This window comes from Podarcis tiliguerta, assembly GCF_965153285.1.
Source record: "Podarcis tiliguerta genome assembly, chromosome: 2".
NCBI classification, from domain to species: domain Eukaryota; kingdom Metazoa; phylum Chordata; class Lepidosauria; order Squamata; family Lacertidae; genus Podarcis; species Podarcis tiliguerta.
In genome coordinates this window covers 50,491,134-50,506,149 of record NC_139535.1, presented here as the reverse complement: position 1 = coordinate 50,506,149, position 15,016 = coordinate 50,491,134, and positions in this window count along the sequence as shown.

Below are 15,016 nucleotides of genomic sequence, written 5' to 3'. Positions count from 1 at the left end.
CACACAGGCTTCCCAGGGGCTTTAGGGCGGCCACTGTGAGAACAGGATGCTGGACTAGATGGGCCATTGGACTAGGTGGAAAAAAGAAAGATTTTCTGTCTTTGGCTCAAAGCAAAAGTCCCCTTATTTCCTTCAGATTTCAAAGCCATGCTCAACTCTGGGCTGTACTGCAAGGAGGAAGAGAAATAGGGGCACACTTTAACTGTTAATCAAATAATTAAGATTGGTTGGTTGCCTAACACAAGTCAATCTCTAGTAGAGATGTAAAGGCCCGGGAGTAGTGGGGTGGGGGAACAAAGCCAAAATAATGAAGAAGAAAAAACCCTGGAACCCCCTCCAAAAAAGTTATTCTACCGATATATTGAAATGTCAGTTTGGGGAGATGCACACATAGATGGGTCACAGGTGTTAAATCTTATTTGTGCAGTGTGAGCTGTTTTAAAAGAAAAATGACTTTCCAAGTTCTTGATAAAATCAACTTTTTATTGCTCACACACTCCTCTCCCTGTGAGAAACCATATTAGTTTCAGCTCCTAGTCCTTAAATTTAAAGCTACCTCCCTCTCTGCCACAGCTGACTCTCTTTCCACCCCTTCCCTTTTAGACATGCACTTTTGTGCCTTCTCTCACTCCACCGGCCTCTGTGCCTTGTTCCACCACACTACACCCAATATCTGAAAAAGCTCATTCTTGGTGGTCATAAAGTCAGCTTTTTGCAAAATCTACTTTTCCAGCAAAACTTTTCCAGAACCTCCACAGCCTCTCCTTTCCAGGGCCTGCCTCCGTTAGGGTACATCTGTTCCAATCAATATATGCGGTGTTTGTGAACAGGTTGTGTATTCTGCATTTAAGCGCATGCCTTGCCCTAATTAATGTTCCACTTCCCAGTTTCCTCCTTAGTGTTAAAATAATTACTTCTTAAGCGAGGTGCTAATCTTACTGCAGCCATGCCGCTTAATGTTACCGGTGGCCATCTGGGCAGATTCCCTTCCCATCTGGGCAAATTCCTGGCCATTGTTTGGTTTCTCCTCATCCACTTTAAAAAAAGAAGTCTTTTTTTCTTTAAAAACTTTTATGATCTAACCAGGCATACAAACTGCACCAGCAGCACCTTCTTTTCATTTCCCTCCTGTCCCTCCTACCCAGCCCCTGGCTAAAGCAAGTTCTACATGACATTTCACAGATTTCTACCCCCTCCCCTTGCCCCCACCCCAGCCCCGCACCTTTTAAATGTCCACAGCTCTGCCCAAAGCAGTGAACAGAGCCAGAAGATGGGGTGGGGAGGGAAAGCAAGCCAGGAAGAGACCAGAACACACAAGGAGCATTTCTTGTTGATATTGACCCTTTCTTTGCCAGTATTCATTTGTTTTCCATTTATGGTCCACCATTTTTCCAAGGAACTCTAAGGTGGTATACATACATAATTCTCTTTCTCTCTTCCCCAGCCCATAGCCCTGAAAGGTAGGTGAGGCCAGGAGAGGTTGACTGGACCTCCCTGGTCCTAGTTCAGCACTCTGCTACACCAAGCTGGCCCTTTCTCCATGCATCATTATTCCTTCTCTGCCTCTACTACTTGCCATGCATCTTAGGGCCATTTTATACAATCAGTAAAAACATTCACTGGATACAATCAGTAAAAACAAATCGGAAAGCTTTTTCCTCAAGTGTCCAGGCAATATAAGTATGTGTTGGGTGTGTGGGGTTGCCTGCCTGAATTGTTTCCCCATGGGAATTCCCTGCACATAAAAAAAAAACCTACAGGTAAATTCTCTCCTTATAGATTCTATAGCTTTTGTGTTCTGTACTCTGACTTGTTCTTTGTGCTAAGTACCTTTTAATAACAGAAACAGCAACTGTAGGAAAGTACAGTGGAACCTTGGTTTTCGAACGTAATCTGTAATCGAAAACTGAGGATCAATGGGAAGTTGGCAAAATCCATTGTAAAAATGGATAAACATGCAGTGGAAGCCGTTCAACTTCTGAGGCGCGTTTGAAAACGGAAACAATTACTTCTGGGTTTTCAGCATTTGGGTTCCGAGACGCTCGAAAACCGGGGTTCCGCTGTACAGACAGTAATGCATAGCAGAAGTAATCTTGCTCTGAAGATCACCAGATCCATATCACACACACCCCGCCCCCAAGTCGCCTGTGGCTTCCAATGAGCTGTACCTACTTGGTTCTGAGCACATATTATGCAGAAAGATAATACATAAAGTCAAATCTGTTCTTCATACAGGACTGATGTTTGGCCCTCCAATCAGAAATACATTTGCAAACTCTCTCTTGCAGGAGCCACCCAAATCACCTCCCATGTTTGGCTGCAGCCTTTTCCAGAAAGGGTCAGCTGTTCCATTTCTTATGTATATGCATCTAGCGCAATGGGGCTCCTTCCACACTCTGCAGGCACCTCTGCAGCAGAAATAAGTAATAACAGTGCCAATTTGAAAACTGGAGCAGGAGTTAATTACACTCAATAAATTATGCCCAACAGAGCAGCCAGCTCCCACCGAGCAGCAATTGCAGGTAAGCAGGTGAGAGCTACAAATGGTTCTGCCCTGCCTCTTTGACTCCAAGCTTGTTTCTCTTGTGTTTGCTTTGACGTTTTATTCCTCTTCTCCCAGCCTCTCTCCCTGATATCTCTCACAAAGAAAACTGGAAACTGCCATGGTAGTAACCTTTAACAATATGCACCGAAATCTTGGCTAACAACCATAGCCCCACATGCCTGCCCTAGTCGATGGAAGCATGATTCCCCAGGAGAGTTGCTACAATGCCATCCCCAAATGTTATATCACTCGGCTTTATGCAGCCACCTGCATAGCATAGTAATGGCCACCTGCTCACCCCTTCAGCTATATAAAACACACCCACATCAAGCTGCTCACTGGACGCCTCCGTCTTTAGGGGAGTGGGAAAAGACAATGCAGCAACAGGGGAGACTTTCAGCTGGGGGAGGGAATTAAACTCACCAAAACACACGCACACACAGTTTAAAGCTCCACAGGGTTCATGGAAATACATTTTTTGGGGTGGGGGAACTGTGAACAAAACATCAGATTCTGCCAAACTTCACTCCCCCCACCAAACTATACTCTGGGAGCAAAGTGTGCCAATTAACCTAATGTGTAAATATATTCGAAACATGGAATGTGGACTTCCTCACTGCAAATTTTTGGAAATTTAATTCTGCATTCCAGATGCTCTGCTTCAGTGGAGCATTTCAACCAGCAGAGGTCAATATCACCTTATAGAGGCTTGGAGCAGGGGAGGGGAGGGTGAGATTCAATTATTTGGCCAAGACTTCAAAACACACAAACTGGGACTGTGTTCTCATCACTGGATTTGCATCAGAATGGCTCTCTAATTGCTCCATCAAGACACAGATTGTGGATCACTCTGTTGTCATTCAGAGGTTTGCACAGTTGTGGGGGCCCTTTAATTTGTGCTGGTGGTGAAGTAATTGGAAGGCCTGTTCAGTGGGCATACAGAACTGCTCCTACCTGGATGAATGATTTATGTGGCTTAGTCCTATAGCATGGGCCAGGTAGAAAACTGCAGGGGAAATTGAGTAGGATTAGGGAAACAAACAAATGGTTATAAAGTCTGGAGCTTCAGTAAAGATACCCAGTTCCTCAAGAGGTTAAAGAGCTGGTTGCTAGGAGAACCAAGGGGTCTCTTTTCCCCACATTATTACTTGCTGCTGCATTTTGATGGTTACATGTTGACTTAACCCAGCCTTTGCCAACTTCATGCCTGTGGTGGCTGATGGGAGTTCTAATCTAACAACATCTGACGGGCACCAGGTTAGTGAAGGCTGCCTTAGCTGATGACTGCTCAGAAGTCTGATCTGGAAATTTGTCCAAAGGTTCACAGTGTCTATTAAATAACCACTGTCCATGTGCTTCTTGCCACACTTTAGAAAACAACTGTAGATACATGTTTTGCTTTCAATAGCCTAAAAACTCTCTTTTAAAAAAACCAAGTTTGTCTACATCATCATCTCCAATTCCAGAAATTTAAGAATGACACCCCTTTAACCTCCAGTTAATGTATATCCCTCCACACCTTTCATTCACTGAACATGCTAGTCTTGCCATTAAAACGTGTATTCCATAGTCTTTAAGCCAATAGTATTGGTTTTTCATTTGGATGCTGTCTCAGTCCAAGTAATCATCTATCTTCCCCTGCTGCCATTTTTTTTTATGTAGCCCAAAGGAACAAGCAATGGCTTTAACAGAATTTTCTAACCAGTCATGGCATTAATTATTACTATCACTTCTTTTCAATCAGGCAGAATAGGTAGATATCTGGAATCCAAGTAACACAGCCCACTCTCACTTATTTTATTCAGAGAGCAGAACAAGCCATGTAGCTACCCTTCTCAGTGTACAAGACTATATTGTGCTATATTGCTGAACAACCACTGAACAACCATGACAACAGAAGCAATATAATGGCTAAGGCTAAGCTATGAACCAGGGAGTCCCTCTGTCATGGACATACTAGGTGGCCTCAGCCTCAGGGAATAATACTGTTTTATTTTTCATTTATTTTTATTTAACAACATTTGTATGCTGCTTGATTGCAGAAAAACAAGAGATAAAATCTTACAGGGTAACTATTGTAACTATTACAACTAAACAATGCATGCGAAGCACTTCATACACTTGAAATCGCAATTGTATAATTATTATAATTATACAAATGTTGAGTATTAATGTTAATATTATTATGAACAATGATGAATATCTCGTGTAAATTTTTTAATGATTGGTTTCAACAGAAATGTGCTGCTATAGGTCTTTTTTCATTGTTCCCAACCATAGACAGAATGGGCCACAAATGAGTAATCTGCTGTCATTGACTTTTCCTCTTTGCTCCACACAAAGAGGAAAGAAGCCTTTATTCTTCTGGTTTATAGAGTGTCCCCAAACTCTTGGGATAAGCAGAGAGTCAATCCCCCAGCACTATATATTGTGGATGCTCAGGTACCATGGCAACCAAAGAGTCTAGAAATTAATCCCATTTTCACCCAATAAATGAGAGTCAGAGGCCAGAGTACAACCATGCATATACATACAAATGTATAGTTCCCCAAGTGCTTGCATACACAGATGCAGAATATGTGCATGCATGCTCAAAAAAACACACAGCAGATTTGTGTATGTTATCATGATGCACTCAAACATGCAGCTGCCAATATATTCATATACAGGAGATTAAACGAACAGAGTGCTATTAAAATCCATAAATCAAATGCGAGTATTAATTTCCTTTGACAAGCCCTCAAATTCAAATTTACCTCCTTTGAGTACCTCAGTGAACTCTGACTTGGAATAATTTGCTCCATTTGCATTTTAATGTAGGCAAAACTTTGACTTTGATTAGTTCAATTACATTGTTCAAAATTGAACTAATGAAAGTCAAAATGTGATTCTAAACTAAGCAAAGGTTATGAAGCCAAGGCAACACTCCCAGTGGCTCAGATGGACTTAGGGTTTCAAGTGCACAATATCCACCAGAGAGCCCAAGCCAAACTCTGGCCTCAACAGACACTCGTGATGTGAAACATGAATCTGAAAGGCCACAGCTCAGCAGTAAAGCACCTGCTATACGCACAGAAGAGCCTTAGTTCAATCCCCAGCATCAATAGGTAGGACTGGGAAAGACCTCTCTCTCAAACCCTGGAGAACCACTGCCTGTGTGTGCAGAGTGACAATACAGAGCTAAATGGACACATGTTCTGACTTGGCATAAGGCAGCTTCCTAGGATCAGCTTCCCCTGTAAGTCATTTCCAAGACCATGGCATCATAAAACACTTTAAACATAATTGACTGATTTGTTATATACCTGTTCCAGGGCCAATTCACATGTTACCTTACCCTATTTAATGAAGGAACCACAAGTAATACCTACATGAACATCTGGAGGATCTGGAACTAGGGCAGGTGGCACTGGTGAAACCTAGTTCAGATTGCCCCGACCTGGTGCCCTGTAGGTGAGCTACAACTCTCATTAGCCCCAGCTAGCATGGCCAGTTAATTGAGATGTTGGCAGCTGTAGACCAACAACATGGAGGGCAGCAGGGTAAGGAAGGCTAGGCTTCTAACCCACACAGGGGAAGTTCCCTTAAAGGTATAGTCACCCTTATCCTTACCCACCCATTGATCTTCTAAGGAAGGGGTAGCCCTACAGATCCCACTATCCATGACAATAGAGCATGGTTGCTGGATGTGATCGACAACATCTGGAAGACACCACATTGATTATCCTTTTTCTAAGAGAAGATCAGATGTGGACCATGTAGGCAAGGTATTTCTGCTGCCTAGATCAATAATCTTCATGGCGGGTGTGTAGCACACTGGTGCCGAACCATTAGAGAAATGCTGGAAGGGAGCTGTCATGTTCTGGTCTGATGCTGAATCCCACAGGTCAGGAGTTGCAGGACCACGGACAGCTCTGAGTAAACAACTTGCCCCAACAAAAGTTGAGAGCACAACCTACTCTTTTTATACTTCGGTCCCCAGAATACTTCTCCCAGGCTGATGGATAACTTCAGATTTTCAAAGAGGCAACCCTCTGGTCCAATGATGCTTCCTCCATCCCATAGCCTCTTGCATTGTATGCTCAGTGTGCCACTTGAGCCACAAAACATTGTAGGGTGCATTTGGTTGCTCAGGGACCATTCAGGCCCAGGTTGTACATGAGGGTCTGGGGGGGAGGGTCTCCTATCGGCCAGCCTTTGGCTCAGTGGTCTCCACAACCCAAACCTGGTCTGGCTCCTTGTCTGTTTCTTTACCTAGAGATTCTGCAACCTCAGTTCTGAGTCTTGTTTGCTGCTGGACTCTGAGGTCATGACATGAATGTGGTGGTGCTGTCAGTGCAGGACTTTGAGGAAGAATTCCAGGGCCCCACTTGGCAGAATGAGCAACGGAGCCCCCCAAGTGCAGCAGGGTTTTCTCGCCACATTCTGAAGCAAGCAAAGTAATACACTTTTCCTGCTAAACAGTTTCCCATTCCTGGTGCCTGCAAGACCATTAAGTCCAGAGTCTAAAAGTCTGGAGTCTGGAAGGGGCGTCTTAAGCTGCTGCCTTCCGAAAGGAATTAACTTCCTTAGTCTGAATGCTAATTCAAGAATTGGAGGGCTCAATTATCCCCATCACTTTTCTTTCTTTATACACCCAACAGATCTTTTGTGTTTTCCTTGTTTCATTTAATATAATTACAGAGCGACACCAAGGTCATCTGAAAAAAACATCAGATTTCTTCCTGCCTTTCTCATAAATGCCATATATTTGTGCACTGTTTCTCTTCCAGTGAGATTCTAAAAGTCTGCAAATGAAATGTTAGCCAGCTAGCTATACGATGTGGCAAAGCAACTGAGATGTTCCACAGAAAACAACATTTCTTGGGTGTAATTGGCAGCACAATTTGACAGTCTGCAGAAGAGTCTGCCCTAGCTGTTGAGAGGGGCACTTTCTGAAGCACCCTTTGGAGGTCGGGTCTAGCTGCCATCAAAGCTACTCCAAGTCTGCCAAAGTGTTAAGAATTGCTAAACTGGGAAATGAGTGAAAACACACCCACTTGAAGCCTCAGTGGAATGCAGAGATTCCCGGGTCAAGCCTCTGCTTGCATGGGATTGCTATTCCTCAACTAATTAGTTTAAAATTTGACACCGTGTGAGGAACTCTGCAGAGAAATGCATAGACAGCTTCCCTGACCCGAACAGCTCACAGGCTGACTTGTAAACAAGAAAACAAGACTGGTGCAAAGGTAATCATGTGCCTTGCAAAGTTCACAAGTATGCATAAACCTGAGTGTGCAGACATACATGAATATTGATATAAGATTCAATAGGCACTTTGGTAGCAGGACAGCCAGGTTCCCATCAGATCAAGTTGTGTTCTTGCAAAGGCCTGTGAGGAAGCATCCATCCAAGTTCACTTTGGAAGAATAATCTTTTTCTTTAATGAATGAAGGAATTTTATCATGGTAAAAACCATGCTGCCTTCATCCCAACAAGTGCCTCTAAGGAGACAGGAACCTCAAGTCAAGATACTTGGCTATTGGAAGGGTCCAGTTATCTTCTAATATTCCCTCTGTTCAAAGGCTCCTGAGCAGTTCTTAATTTGCAAAAAGGAGACAGGGTTCTGGGGGAAATGACTTAGGCAACCTCACCCACCATTGCTCCCAATGTGTTTTGACTATACGTGCTTTTAGCCTTAGATGAAATCCCCGGAATGTAACCCTGTGTAAGTTGTGGGCTTACCATGCAATACATCTCCCTTGTGATCAGGTGAGCTGCATGCCTATTTGATCTGGAGGGTAATCTCAAGGTCTTTGCTCTCTCTCTAGTTATGGCTTTTAATTTTTCAGCCAGACTCAGACTGGACATCTCTTCAAACAGAGGACTCTTCTCTGTAAAGTGGGGCCCATGACCACTCTGCAATCCTGCCCATCAAATAGTTTTCCCACCATGTCAATGGGAGCCAGTAGCAGGATTTGGGGGAAATTATAATGACACCACATTGTAAGTTCTGCTAAATCAGGGGTTGCCAATTTTTGGGGGACAAGGGCCCACATTTTATATTTTGATTGAGTACTAGGGGCACCAGTCATAAAATGACCACTATGGCGAACATGGTATAACACAAAATTATTAAAAAAGGATAACTGCACATTCTACTTCATAATTTTCTTTCTAGCAGGTTAGAGACCTACTTTTAATTTTTTTAAAAAATGGAAGCACAGAGTCTGGGGCTTTTGCCTAAAGGGGCCAATGGAAGCCTATGTGGGCACCATGGCATCTGGGGCATCATGTCCTGTTTGGGCACCTGAGTTGAAACAGGAAGGTGCCGCTGTACCTTGCTGCCACCTTGCTGCCTCATCACGCCGCCACTGCAGCTTCCCTTACCTGGGTTGTGCGGTGGTGGTTGCAAAGTAGCAACAGTGGTGCTGACTTCCAGCAAGATCTCAGGTGCTCCACTGGATCTTGCCAGGTTTCAGTGCTGCCATCTTGCCAGAAGTCAACATCACTTCTCCACTGGCAGCGGAGGGTGTGTGGTGGGCAGGGGATGCTGCCTCTGGGGTTTCTGCCACTCGAGGCACCAGCCTCACCCTGCCTCATGCATGGGCCACTCGTGATGGCACCCCCAAGCACCAGACGGGCAGGCATTTCACTGAATGATATGACAGGGCAGGGGGAGAACATAAGAAGAACCCTGCTAGATCACACCAAAGACCTATTTAGCCAAGCATCCCATTATCACGGTGGCCAACCAGATGCCTGTGGGAAACTCAAAAGCAGGAGAGAAGAGAACATTGGCACAGAGAAGCTGATCCAGACTGGCCCCGATGCAGAAAGTATGCTTCCAAATAACCAAGCCAGAGAGGATTAGGAAGGCTGATTGTAAGGTGGCAATCAAGAAGCAGGACATATTGCACATAACCAGCTTTCTTATTCAGCCAACAACAGATTTAGCTCTGTTATCTCTATTATGGAGTACCGTGGTGCTGTAAGATGCAGCCTGTGATGCTCTCGAACAAAGAGCAATATATTTCTAAATATAGGAAAGCTTTTAAATTAAAGGCACTCCAACCAGGGACTTGATAGCAAGGAATCCGAGATGATAATCACAGGTAAACTGGTAGGTATAATTTGTGAAGAAGGAAGAATGATTACTCTATATGAGATTTACCAGTCTGATGCCTTCGAGTCGTTTGGAACTACGACTCCCACCAGCCACCATGTGCAAAGATTTTTCTACATCATTGGACAAGACACAAAGTTTCATTCCTGTTCACCTAATTCCAATGGAATGCTAGGACTCAACCCCACCCCCAAACTGCTATATAGGAGGCTCAAGTATTTTCTGTCATCCTGTAGCAGGATCTGTGGATTAGGTGAACCAGCCTTTCCCACTGAAAATGCCAACGGACCGTGCACATAGGCAAAAGCTCTTCCGCCCCTCCCTTTGCTCTTCTCCAATCCTTCTGTCTTGCAGTGCAAATAAATTGCTTCAGATTCCTGTAACTCAGGCAGAAAGCCAGGCCCCTTGCTGATAAAACCAGCCTGCCTGGATAGTGTTGCTATGGTAACTTACACTTTCTTTCCTCATCCCTTTGTTTGGCTGTGGACCCGGACTTTGTACACAGTCATAATGGAGCCAGACTCTTGGGATATTTCAGGGGTGAGGTGAGAGTAATTTCATGCAGTGGCATGTCACTTGGACCATCTCCTTCAGCAAGGAGAGCATCGGATGTTATTGACCAAGAAAGCCCCATGCAGGGACTGAAGCCAGCAGGAGAAAACTCTTCAGGCTTAAGGAAGAAGAAGAAATAATAATGTTTCCTCTCTCTTTCTACCTTCTGCCTTCCTATCAACACTTCGTCCACATAAAAATGCACATGAAAACATCTTATATCTCATAATCCTTATCTCACATCTCCCTGAGTTCAGGGAGTTGTCTAACCAGACAAATCATTCAAGCATATTCACATCCTTTCCCCATATTTGGCAACCAACCTAAGATGATATTATTATTATTATTATTATTATTATTATTATTATACCTTTCACCCGAAGATCAGGGCACAAGCTGCCTGAATAAATGATGACATATTAGCTAAATGATTAAAATAAAATTTTACACATCACTTGGGAAGACAGGGGAACATGCCCTAAGTAATCTATTGATTGATTTATTGCACTGAACACCCAGTTCTTCCAACCATCCAACAAGGCCAATCCTGCTAACTTCTGCAGGAGCACTGCATCAAGTGACTTCAACCTTAAATAATTCATTTTTTGAAGCAGACATACACACCATGTATGTCAGACTTCAGTCCTGTACCTGACGCAAGGAGGATATGTGCCACTCCCAAATCACATGAGCAGATGCAGTAAATATGGAAGCAGGACTGTTCTGTTCTGGCCTAGCTTATGCCAGACTACAGAGGTATCCTTAACAGACTGTATAGGATCAAGCATGTAACTCAAGACAGGACTACAATGGGCATGTCCAGTACCTTCAGTTAAAATGACCTCAGGTAGCAAGGGTGCAGGTAAGACTTTCAGGTGACACTGTCATTCAGAGTAGACAGTATTGAGACAGATGGACCCAGTGGTCTAACTTTGTACAATCCATATGCTTATGTACATGATCTGCCTAAGTTTACTCTGCCCCAGTTCCAGCCACTACACAGAGGCAGCTTAAAGTCCAAAATAGTTTACTGTTGTAGAAGGTCTTCTGTACAACCAGAACTCCAAATCATAAAAATAAATTGCATCTTGCTACCCCATCAGCATTAATGTGTTTTATAAGAATGGAGGCATGTTTAGGACTTGGATTATATCCCTCTCCCAGAAAGGGACATTTTAAAGGGATCTTAGAGCTTGGTCATTTAAAAACCTGGCTGATGAGCTGGGGCTCTTAGATCTAAGAGGTGGGACCAAGAGTGCTCCTAAGTCCTGCTCTCTGGTGTAAGAAGGGTTAAAAACAACAACAGCAACAAAGCACAGGCCCTTTGGAGAAGGGCTGTGGCACAGTGGTAGACCATCTGCTTTGCAAGCAGAAGGTTCCAGGTTCAAATTCTGGCATCTCCATCTGAGAGACCCTGGTCTGAACCCTGGAGAGGCACTGCCAGCCAGTGCAGTCTACTGAGCAAGATGCATAGACCAAGGGTCTGACTTTCTAAGCCAACTTTCTAGAAGCAGCCAACTTTTCAAGAACTGCGGTTATAGTGCAAAGTATAGATGTTTGCATATAGTATCTGAGAGGCTGATGGGGGGAATGGATTGCAAAACAAAACAATTTAACACTAAGCTGCATATTATTTATAAGATAATGATTGCATTCTTGTTTATTCATAAGGGTTTTGCACAGCCTTCCATGTTCAGAAGGCACACGCCTTATAGCACTGCGAGAGGTTGAAATTTAACAAAAATGCATTGGATATGTCTAAGGAAAGGTGCCAATTCGTGTCAATTTTCTGGCAACACTCAAAGCGAAACACTGCAGAGATTTTCACTCAGTTTACTTGCATGCGGTTTGTCTCGCTCTTTTCCCCAATTAGTAGAACATTTGTATTGAAAACACACAAATTAACGCAGACAACGAGATGATGCGTTCAGCCGGATACTGTAAGAGTCTTTATATTTTGCACTGAGCAATTGTTTAAGATTGCAGATTGGTCTGAAATAACTGCTGCATTTCCCCTACCCAATGAAGGTGCCCACATTTCACTGGTGGGAGGAATGATTTATAAATCTTTCTGCTCTATAAATGTAAGATCATTATTGTTATTAATGAAGTTAATTGCCCTACTGCAGCAAAACAGCCTCATCAGTTTCTCGATTTGCTCTTCAGCCTGATGACAAGCAGATAAAAATGTAACAAACACATCAAACAAATGAAAAACCCAGACACATAAACAACACCACGTTTCCAGCAAATGGCATACTTTGCATTTTTGTGACTGCAATTTCTTCTCCTCAACCCTGTTGGGAATTTTAGAATAAATGCGTGCTCTTATGTACCAGGGAAACTGGATTTCTTTTTATTTGATGGATTTTATTGATTCCCATTTATTTTACTATTATGTTTCGAAATGTCACCAGATTCTCTCAAGTAAGGTGGCTTTGTATTTTAGGCAGCATGTGTTTATGAAAGCCTACATCTGCATTTATTAAGGAAGTTTCGTAGCTGCCTCTGATAAATCCCATTATTTTGCCTGTGCATTTCCTTTGCATCGAAATCGGCAGCTGATAATAACACAGAGTGCATTTATCGAAATCCTCTGTGCCTCCCTCGGCCTTTAATTTCTATCATTTTCTTTTGATCAGCATGTTGAGTGGCAGCCTGATTTTTGTCATTACTGTTGTGTATAAACAACATGTGCCGAGGAGCAGCTGAGCCTCAAGCGAGGGCATGGGTCCTTGCTTGTTAGAGGTGGCTTACGATTCGATCTTAGAACTCATGAAGATAAATGGCCTCCCCAAGCCTGAGCCTACATTGTACCCTACAGAAAAAGGAGAGCACGTGGGGATCTACGAGTTTGACTCAGCTGTGATCTTTGTGCAGGGCTGTATTTATTACATTTCGGAAATACCAGCTCAGTTGCTCTGGGCAAATTTGAAACTTTAAAAACACCATAAATTTAGGAGACGTGTGCCAGCAGTAAGAGACAGCAGTTAGGCACCGTGCCAGAGCACACACACACACCCTTGAAGCTTGGGGAGGGCACCTACCTCTCCCCAGGAAAAGACCTGAATGCACAGATTGGACCAGCAACCTCTCTTTAAAGCCAGAAGATACAGGAACAGGAGGACATAGTTTATTGGGTACACAGCAATACCCGAAGAAGAGGCAGATTAGCTCAGGCTCCAAAATGCGCAATGCCAGGTCACACGTCCCCCGAGACCGGTGGTCAGCCACTGAAATTAGTATTTGTTTCCACATTGCAGATATGCTGCAGACAATAAAAGCACTAGCTCCTGTTCAGTGGACTCCTGCAGACAAAGCAGCTATAATGTGTCCATGAAGCTGCTCTGTATGCAATGGCCTCCCACATATATTTCATGCAACTGAGGTCTGAAATTGGATAATGTTCCTACGAGCGCTGCCCTTAACATTGCAGTTGAGTTGGTAGCAAACAGAACTCAGCGAGGAGGTGTGAAGTAGCTTTTTCCTCTGATTAAGACAGGTGAGTAGGAAAGTACCTTAAATCAGGTCAGATTGTCTGTCCATCTAGTGCCCCCTTCCCTTATCTTCACAACAATTCTGTAAGGTAGGTCAGGCTGGGACAGTTTGACTTATTCAAGGTCATCCAGTAAGTTGGGTGGGAATTTGAATCTGGGGCTGCATACACACCGTACATTTAAAGCATACGACTTGCCATGCAAAGAATCCCAGGAACTGTAGTTTGTTGAGGGTGCTTGGAATGGTATCCCTGTGAGGTGCAAACTACAGCTCCCAGAATCCTTTTGGAGGGGAAATCATGTGCTTTAAATGTATGGTGTGTGCACAGCCACACTCTCCAAGGCGCCAGGCATCACATTTTAACACCACCTGCTACCTGATCCTTTTAACTGGAGATGCAGGGATTTTACCTGGGACCTCTTATTAATCATGATTTATATTATGCAAAACATGAGTTCTGCTGAACGATAGGTCCCGGTTCTGTGGCTGACTTAACTATTCTGTTAGCTCTAAAAAGACAAAGTTAGGAAGGTGTGGGAGTATGCTAGAAATAGAAACACTTTGGATAACAGATGGGAAATTTGTACGTAAACATGCCCCATGATAGCTGGTCTGTGTGAATCTAAATGGTATTACATACCAGACAGATTGCAGAAGATGTGTAATCACTCTCGTAGGCACTGGAGATGCAATGGGGGGGGGGGGGAGGAAGACTTTCTTCATATCTTGTGGAAATGGCTTTAATTCACCCACTGCTGGCAATCTGTTTACATTCGAGCCCTTCAACAAAACTATTGGAACTTTGTAATGATCACTCTGAAGTCTCAGGACTGAACTTGTAATACAACACTTGTTGATTATTGCCAGAATCACTCTGATAAAGACAAAGAAAATGAGGACTTCTCCATGTCCGCAGCAATGGCTATGAAACAGTATGGCGATGTGCAAGCTGGCTGAATAATGTTCAAGTAAGAGCGGATGAGTATGGAGTCCTTTGGGCTCAGTCCGCAATGTTTTCAGAGAAACTGATGGCGGGACAGCAGTTATATAAGAGGAGGGGTCGAAACTTAGCCAAGAAAGCTTTTGAAGCCATTTGTTTTGGAAAATTATATAATGAAACATATTTTTTTCTTTCTGGGCTAATTCTCCATTTACTGTGGCCTCGATATTTCAAGCTTATTATAGACAGCCAAGCTAGAAATTGTTCTATGAGAGCCAAAATCTTACGTTTAAAGTTAAAAACTGGAAATAGCAAGATTCTTGCAGATGCATGGTGGCTCACAGTTCACATTCTGAACTTGTGTTTGCTGGCTGCA